Source organism: Sapajus apella, unplaced genomic scaffold (genome assembly GCF_009761245.1).
Source record: "Sapajus apella isolate SASKATOON/1434 unplaced genomic scaffold, GSC_monkey_1.0 scaffold2, whole genome shotgun sequence".
NCBI lineage: Eukaryota > Metazoa > Chordata > Mammalia > Primates > Cebidae > Sapajus > Sapajus apella.
The window spans coordinates 56,913,966-56,923,715 of record NW_022436942.1 but is presented as its reverse complement, the minus strand read 5'-3'; positions in this window follow the sequence as shown (position 1 = coordinate 56,923,715).

The window sequence follows — 9,750 nt, the reverse complement described above, 5'->3', positions numbered from 1 at the left end:
ATTATCTTTTTTTTTTTTTTTTTTTTTTTTTTGAGACAGAGTTTCGCTCTTGTTACCCAGGCTGGAGTGCAATGGCGCAATCTCGGCTCACCGCAACCTCCGCCTCCTGGGTTCAGGCAATTCTCCTGCCTCAGCCTCCAGAGTAGCTGGGATTACAGGCACGTGCCACCATGCCCAGCTAATTTTTTGTATTTTTTTTTAGTAGAGACGGGGTTTCACCATGTTGACCAGGATGGTCTCGATCTCTTGACCTTGTGATCCACCCGCCTCGGCCTCCTAAAGTGCTGTGATTACAGGCTTGAGCCACAATGCCCAGCCTGGACATTATCTTAAGTGAAATAAGCCACATATAAAAAGACAAATTTGCATGTTCTCACTTATATGCAGGAGCTAAAACATTTGAACACATGGAGGTAGCAAGTAGAAAAATAGATAACAGACTGAGAAGGATGAGTGGGGAGGAGGGGAGAGGATGAAGACAAGTGAGTTAAAGGGTACAAATATACAGAAAGATAAAAGAAATAAATTTAATATTTGCTAGCAGAGCAGGTTGACTGTATTTAACAAAAATGCATTGTACTTGGGTGATGGACACCCTGAACACCCTGACTATGCATCATATACCTGTAACACAATTTCGCATGTGCCCCTTTAATTTACACACACACACACACACACACACACACACACACACACACACACACATATTGTGTGTTACTTCCTCGTGGAAAATTTATTAACCATTGTGTACTTTACTATGTCCTGTACTCTGCCTGGCACTCCTGGAAGTACTGGGTTGCAATGGAACTTCCATCATTCAGGGCCCTTCATTCGCTGTGATAAGCGGAACACACCTGGTGATCTGCAAAACACATGTAGTGTGGAATGAGAAACAAATTGTTCTTCTTTTTTTCAGACAGCATGTTGCTCTGCTGCCCAGCCTGGTATGCAGTAGGTACGATCTTGGCTCAGTGCAACCTCTGCCTACCGGGTTTAAGTGATGCTTGTGCCTCAGCTACCCAAGTAGCTGGGATTACAGGTGTGCACCACCAGGCCCAGCTAATTTTTATATTTTTAGTAGAGAAAGGGTTTCTCCATGTTGGCCAGGCTAGTCTTGAACTCCTGACCTCAAGTGACCCGCCTGCCTTAGCCTCCCAAAGTGCTGGGATTACAGGTGTGAGCCACTGTGCCTGGCCCAAATTGTTGTTGTTGTCAAAATGTAGTTTCGATGTAATAATATAGTTTGTCTTGACTGATAGACTCTCTTAGGAATACTGAAATTGAGTTAATTCAACCTAAAGTCTTTCAAAAGCCTCACTTTTTAAAGAGTCTAAAATATTAATAGTCCACATCTAAATATGAGGAGCCCTTCTTTTTAAAATTATTTTTATTTTTTTGAGACAGGGTCTTGCCCTGTCATCTAGGCTGGAGTACAGTGGTGCAATCATGGCTCACTGCAGTCTTGATCTTCTGGGCTCAAATGATCCTCCCACCTCAGCTTATTGAGTAGCTGCGACTGCAAGCGTATGCCACTACACCCAGCTGAGTTTCTAATTTTTTATAGAGTCGAGGTCTCACAATGTTGCCCTAGCTGGTCTCAAACCCCTGAGCTCAAGCAATTCTTCCACCTTGGCCTCCCAAAATTTTGGTGTTACAGGTGTGAGCCACCATGCCCAGAGGATTGTTATTATTATTATTATTTGAGACAGAGTTTTGCTCTTGTTGCCCAGGCTGGAGTGCAATGGCTGGATCTCGGCTCACTACAGTCTCCTCCTCCCAGATTCAAGTGATTCTCCTGCAAAGAAAAATTAACACTGAGACAGAGGATCTCTCAGCAAAGCAATTTTTACTTCCTACAGGAAGGGTAACCTTGCCAGCCAAACGAACAAAGGAAAAGCAGACGTATTTATCCCTTATGCATTTGGGGTTGTCCTTACTGCTGCGTCTGATCTCCATTGATTGGAGCTAGACCTCACAATTGAAGGAAAACCTGATTGGCCAATAAATTAAAACTTTTCTAAACAGGTAAAAGCAATGAAGAGGTCTGAATAAGGAAGGGGCGTAGGCTGTGAGCTGGGACCTGCCTGTGAGCATGTCCAGCACAGATATCTTGGTTAAGGTACAAGGACATAGAATGTACTGCATGCCTATAAGCATGTCTAACAGCTACATAGGATAGGGCTTAACAAAGAGTTATTAGCAAAATGCAAGAAGGCTTTGAAGAAAGTCTTTAAAACTATTTTTTTTTTTAAAGATAGAGTCTCACTCTGTCGCCAGGCTGGAGTGCAGTGGTGCAATCTCGGCTCACTGCAACCTCTGCCTCCTGAGTTCAAATGATTCTCCTGCCTCAGCCTCCTGAGTAGCTGGGATTGCAGGTATGTGCCACCAGGCCCAGCTAATTTCTGTATTTTTAGTAGAGACGGGGTTTCACCATGTTGGCCAGGATGGTCTTGATCTCTTGACCTTGTGATCTGCCTGCCTCGGCCTCCCAAAGCCCTGGGATTACAGGTGTGAACCGCTGCACCTGGCCCAAACTATTATTTTTATTTATTTTTTATTATACTTTGAGTTCTGGGGTACATGTGCAGAATGTACAGGTTTGTTACATAGGTATACAGGTGCCATGGTGGTTTGCTGTATCCATCCCCTGCACGTCATCTACATTAGGTATTTCTCCTAATGTTATCCCTTCCCAATCCCCCAACACTTGCTATCCCTCCCCTAGTCCTCTCACCCCCCAACAGGCCCTGGTGTGTGATGTTCCCCTCCCTGTGTCTGTGTGTTCTCATTGTTCAACACCCACTTATAAATGAGATCATGCAGTGTTTGATTTTCTGTTCTTGTGTTAGTTTGCTGAGAAGGATGGTTTCCAGCGTCATCCATGTCCCTGCAAAGGACATGAGCTCATCCTTTTTTATGACTGCATAGTATTCCAGTGTATATGTGCCACATTTTCTTTATCCAGTCTATCATTGATGGGCATTTGGATTGGTTCCAAGTCTTTGCTGTTGTGAACAATGCCGCAGTAAACATATGTGTGTATGTGTCTTTATGATAGAATGATTTATAATCCTTTGAGTATATACCCAGTAATGGGATTGCTGGGTCAAATGGTATTTCTATTTCTACATCCTTAAAGAATTGCCACACTGTCTTCCATAATGGTTGAACTAATTTACACTCCCACAAACAGTGTAAAAGCATTTCTATTTCTCCACATCCTCTCCAGCATCTGTTGTCTCCTGGTTTTCTTAATGATCGCCATTCTAACTGGCATGAGATGATATCACAATGTGGTTGTGATTTGCATTTCTCTAATGACCAGTGATGACTTAACACTTATGAAACTTTGAAGAGGACTTTTCTACTTTCCACTCGCAGCTTCCTGAGTAGCTGGGATTACAGATGCCTGACACCATGCCTTGCTAATTCTTTTTTTTTTTTTTTAATTTTTTTATTTTTAGCAGAGAGGGGCTTTCACTATGTTGGCCAGGGTTGTCTCAAACTGCTGACCTCAAGTGATCCACTTGCCTCGGCCTCCCAAAGTGCTGGGATTACAGGCATGAGCCACTTTGCCCGGCCAGATTGTTATTATTTTAATTAAGTGCCCAACATCTAAAGTAGCCAGGTATGTCTATTTCTTGTGGTTGAGACTTCAGGTCACCTTGCAGCAGACCTTGTTTGCGTGGGGCAGTTTCCAGCCTGGGCTCTAGTTACAGGATAAAAAACTAGTGATCATTGATTTAGCTTGGCAAAAATCTATACCTGTAGGTATTCCAACCCTCCTTGTTTCATATAACTTGAAGGTTGCTAACAAGATGGGCAAATTGGCCAATAAATCTTCAGGAGGATGGTAGTCAAGACATGAACCTTTTTCTTTGGGGTTCAAAGCAAAGGACTGTTACTCATGACCTTAGAAAGGCTTCATGGAAGACAATTGATTGGAGGAGCCAGACACCCTCAGAAAAACCTCCTCTTAAAATAGAGGGAGTATGGATTGTTGGCCCAGGCTCCACATGATGGCCCAGGTTGTTATATGGAGAAGACTCTTCATGGTTGATGTTGGATCACTTGACAGGAAGGGCATGTATTTACATGTTCTCGGTGTCTCCCTTTCCTCTTCAAAGGCAAGTAACCAGGACTGACCTCTCTCTCTGTCTGAAAAAGCACCCCTGAGTTTCTCAGCCTACTCAGAGGAGCAGGAAGTGAAGAACAACATTCTGGCTATAGGTGGGATAGGAGGTTGAAGTTAATTTGAATGTTAAAAAAAATACAGTTTCATTTTATACCCCAGGCTGCTGGTTACATATGTAAAATATGTATGCATGGGGAAAGGGCGGAATGGTGCTGGGCAAAATATACAAAGGTGAAAAAGGTACAAAAACAGTAGAGTCAAGATGGTTAGATTTTGTTCAGTTTTTTTCTTTCATGTGGCCATGTCTTTAAAAAGATGATAAAGCCAGGTGTGGTGGCTCACATCTATAATCTCTGCACTTCGGGAGGCTAAGGTCAGTAGATCACTTGAGGTCAGGAGTTGGAGACCAGCCTGGCCTTGGTGAAATTCTGTCTCTACTAAAAATACAAAAATTAGTTGGGTGTGGTAACCACACCTGTAATCCTAGCTACCAGGGAGGCTGAGACAAAAGAATCACTTGAACCCGGGAGGCAGAGGCTGCAGTGAGTCTGCCACTGCACTCCGGTCTGGGTGACAGAGTGTGACTCTCTCTATAAAAAAAAAAAAATAAAAGATAAAATGTCTCCAGGCGTGGTGGCTCACGCCTGCCATCCCAGCACTTTGGGAGGCTGATGTGGGTGGATCACTTGAGCTCAGGAGTTTGAGACCAGCCTGGGCAACATGGTGAAACCTGTCTCTATTAAAATAAACAAAAACCAAAAATTAGCTGGTGGTGGTGGTGGGCACCCGTTCCAGCTACTCAGGAGGCTGTGGTGGGAGGATTGCTTGAGCCTGGGAGGCAATGAGCCACGATTGTACCAATGCACTCCAGCCTGGGTGACAGAGAGAGACCCAGTCTCAAACAAACAAAAAAAGATAACATGTAAATGCATATTTGCATAACAATTAACTTTCCATTAAACATAAATCCTCAAGAATTGTTTCACTGTTCATTGTGTTCTGTCCTCATTATCGTTTGTTTACTGTATTTTAAATTCTTTGCACAGTCATTTTTGTTAGCATCCTTGTTTCCTCTCCGTCCCTGTGTGTATTTTTAAAGCTTTCTCTTCACAATGGCAAATACAGCAGCAGGTTCCAACTCCTGTTTAGATACCAGTTGGAGGCCTTTGTTGAATGAAAGAAGATCCATTAAAAGAAGAAGTAATTATGCATCTTGTTTATTTTGTAGCAGGCAATTACCTTAAGTCTTATGGCCTCACAATGTCTAATTGATCAGCATTCTCTGATTTTAAAAGGTTTGTGTTTTTGAAGTTTACAACTCAGTTATTTGAACTTGACATACATTTTCTTGTAGAAACTACTATAAAATGGTGTTTAAGACTCCTAGATCAGCCCGCCAAAGCCCCTAATACAGCAGAAATGTTTTATTGTCATTAGAAATAATTAGAAACATTTTCAGTGATGGTCTTACAAGAGGACTACATTTAAAGAATAGAAATATCAACTGAGAACAGGGTGTAAAAACAGGTGAATGTTGATGCTTGAGGAAAAGCAAGCACTTGGACAATGAGAAGGGAGATGGCCACATTTGCTATTTGCTGAGCAGACTGGCCATGATTAAGATCTTTTAATTGGAGGTAGTGAGTTTGGTCTCAGTTCAAAAATGGCATGAGAAGCCAGGTATGGTGGTTCACGCCTATAATCCCAGCCCTTTCAGAGGCCGAGGCAGGCAGATCAGAGGCCAAGATGGTGAAAACCCATCTCTACTAAAAATATAAAAATTAGTTGAGTGTGGTGGTGCATAGCTATAGTCCCAGCTACTTGGGAAGCTGAGGCAGGGGAATTGCTTGAACCTTGGAGGTTGCAGTGAGCCAAGATCACACCACTGCACTCTGGCTTGGGCAATAGAGCAAGACTCTGTCTCAAAAAAAAAAAAAATGTCATGAAGAGAATGATTGAGAGAAAAAGGTTTTCTGAAACGAGGCAATCACCCAGAGGTTGGGAGAAGATGGGAAGGGAGAAGAGGCAATACAGATAGGCAGGTCCTTGCAAAGAAGAGCTTCTGAGAGATGAAATTAGCTGAGTGAAAAATGAGAAAAGGCTGGAGAAGGGAGAGGGATGGGTCCCTGGATGCAGGACGTGCTGAGCTGGGATGTGACTGGTGAGGAAGGAAACATGGTGCCTGTGGGACAGGAGCCCCCAGGGGCTGCTGGCTTTCTGTGCCTTAAGCCACGTCAGTGTTTTCTCTGTCATTCTCCTGTATTGCAGGTTCCCGAGGGCACTTCAGGTTTTCTCAGGTGAGGAGTTGGGGGTTGATGGGAGAGAAGAGCTTGGAATATTTTTTTGAGAAAATTAGCAGAAATATTGTATTGCTGCATCAATAGTTGTATTGTTGAGAGAGAGAGAGAGAGAGAGAGAGTGTGTGTGTGTGTGTGTATGCATGTGTGAGAGAGACAGAGAAAGAGAGAAACATCTTCCCACAGAGGAATTATACTGCCCTTCCTGGGAGGTAATAATACCTTCAGTGTGGCTGATACCAGGAGACCAACTGTGCAGTTAGAATGAAGTAGGGAGCATGGTGCATTTTGGGAAATTAAGACAACTAGTTTATTCTCATTCAAAATATTTTTGTTTTTGTTTTGCTTGAGATAAATTAGTTGTAAATAGAAGTCTAAATAAAGTGCAACTCCAGGAAAGAATAAAATCTCCCAATGGTGCAATCGTTGCTTAATAATTTCCTGTTTGCCTCCAAATGGACCAATTACAGAAGGATTGGGGGAGATTCAATTTACAACATGTTGTGACAGAGAAGGAGGGGTTAAGAAATCCTTCCTCCTCATTGCCACATATCTGGTGTACTTAGAATAACTAGAGATTTTCTGGGATGTCCTCAGTTCAAATATTCTGTTATGTTGACTCATGTGCATTCCTACTTGTCAGATTGCCGCTCCCAAGTTCTGTCAGAAGATAGAGTTGGCATAGGAATTTAGTAGCAGATTCCTAGCTGGTGTTCTCAACCCTACTCCTCTCTTCTATTAGAAGATATGATCTATTAGATATTATCATTTATTTTTGTTTAAACAAAACAAAATGCTTATATGTGCCCATGCTTAGAGAAACTCTGTAAGTTACAGAAACTTTGATGGTTCTCTATTATACATTGCAACGAACCTAGACTTTCTTTTTCTAGAATCAGAGAGTCTGTCTTACTTAGGTCACTTTCTTTCTCCTGCTTCCTGGACACCTACCTTTTGTGCCAAATAGCTCCATTCTGTTTTCCCTGCAACTGCCCTATTCATTCCTATCTGCGATACCTTTGCTTCCTTTCTATATCTAAGCTTCCCTCCTGGGATGCTTTCCTTCTTTCTTTACTTACTAGAACTAAGCTCACTTGTCAAATCTTAGCTTGAGTCTGACATCAAGCAAAACAAAGCACAGTACAGAGGTCACAGAGAATAGAATATCTTCATTCTTAAAGGGTCCTAGAGGAGCCACCGCAAGTGTGATCAGGATATTGAATGTACAGGCCTTGGGTGCTGTGTTAGTCTGCATTCCCCAGAGAAACAGACCAAGAGTAGTTCTATAAAGAGACTTACTATAAAGAATAAGTTCACCTGATTATAGAGGCAGAGAAGTCCCAAGATCTGCAGTCAGCAAGCTGGAGACCCGGGAGAGACGGTGGTGTATTTCCAGTCCAAGTTTGAAGACCTGAGAACCAGGAGCGCTGATAGTGTAAGTTCTAGTCTGAGTCTAAGTCCAAAGGCAGGAGAAGACAGACTTTGCAGCTTGAAGACAGGCAGAGAACTAATTTTTTTTTTTTCTCTCAATCTTTTGTTCTATTCAGGTCTTCCACAGATTGGTTGAGGCCTACCCAAAGCAATCTGCTTTACTACCCTACTAATTCAATTTTTTTTTTTCAGATAACAGTTTTACTCTGTCAGGCAGGGGTATGATCTTGGCTCACCGTTAACCTCTGCCTCTGGAGTAACTGGGATTACAGGTGCAGTACTATTCCTGGCTAATTTTTGTAATTTTGGTAGAGACGAGGTTTCATCATGTTGGCCAGGCTGGTATTGAATTCCTGACCTCAGCTGATCTGCCTGCCTCTGTCTCCCAAAGTGCTGGGATTATAGGTGTGAACCATTGCCCCCAGCCTAATTCAAATGTTAATTTTACCTAGAAACACCCTCACAGACATACCAGGAATAACGTTTAACCAAGTATCTGGGCACTCCATGGCCCAATCGTGTTGACACAAAATTAACCATCACATTGGCTGAGTGTGGTGACTCATACCTATAATCCCTTTGTGAGGATGAGGCTGGTGTATTACCTGAGGTCAGGAGTTCAAGACCAGCCTGGCCAACATGATGAAACCCATCTCTCCTAAAAATACAAAGTTAGTTGGGTGTGGTGGTGCATGCCTTTCATCCCAGCTACTTGGGAGGCTGAGGCAGGAGAATCACTTGAACCTGGGAGGCAGAAGTTTCAGTGAGCTGAGATTGTGCTATTGCATTCAAGCCTAGGTGGCAAGAGCAAAACTCCATCTCAACAAACAAACAAAAAATAAATTAACCATCACAGGAGCTATTCCAGGAGGAAACCATTGTATTCTTTGCCACTATTGCTTTCGAATAAAGTCCTCAAATAAACTTTATTGCAACATCCTAGATTGTGTCTCAGGCGGAGCCCCTCGTTTTTCTGTACATTAGGGATCAGAATAGTTTCAGCTATTACAAATTTCAGCCTGATCTAAATAAAAACTTTAATCGCATCTCTAATTAAAACCTCTCCTCCCTTGTTCTCCCAGAGGCTTGCAGTAGGAAAGGAGGAGGTAAGGCCTGTCTTTTTCTTCCACTCTCCACCTCTTGTCTCACTTGCTAGATGCTCTGGGCTTAGCCAGGTAGGAAGAGCTAGAAGTTGAGAGCTATTTTTTTTTCAACCTAGCCAGTCCTAATCTCCAAAAACCTCCTGTGTAGCAAACATCCAAATACTGATAATTTTTCAGTAAAGGGCTTTCGTGGGTTCTTTGGAGACTCTCTGTTGGAGACCTCTGATATTGCAAAATTTCCTGATATGGTGAGGTCCTCTCTTGCTGCCCTCTTATGACATACCGTCGTCCCTATTTCAGCAGTTTATAGCGTGTCACCTCTTTCTGGCTGGACACTGGTCAGCATTCTTCTTGGGTGGGGTCTTTGCAGCATCTGCTCTGTATTTTGCTTTACTAAGCTCTGGAAGTGTGATGCTCTCCCTTTCTTCTCCATCATAGACAGCACGAGCCAGCCTCTCCTCCTTGGGCTTTTCTAGGGGAGAATCAGGCACCAGTCTCTGCACTTCCCAAACTTGAGGGAACACAGGTCAATCCTCCGTGGTTGGCAGAATAAGAATGTCTCACAGATGTCCACACCCTGATCTCTGGAACCTGTGAATATGTTACCTTACCTGGCAAAAGGGGCTTTGAAGATGTGATTGAGGTTATGGACCTTGAGTGGGGAAGATTATCCTGCATTATCCACGTGGCCCCAGCCTAGTTAACTCACCACAGGAGTCCTGAAAAGTGGAGAACTTTTAAGTTCTTATGTCATATGTCTCTACCCTTTTTCCGTAGTCATATC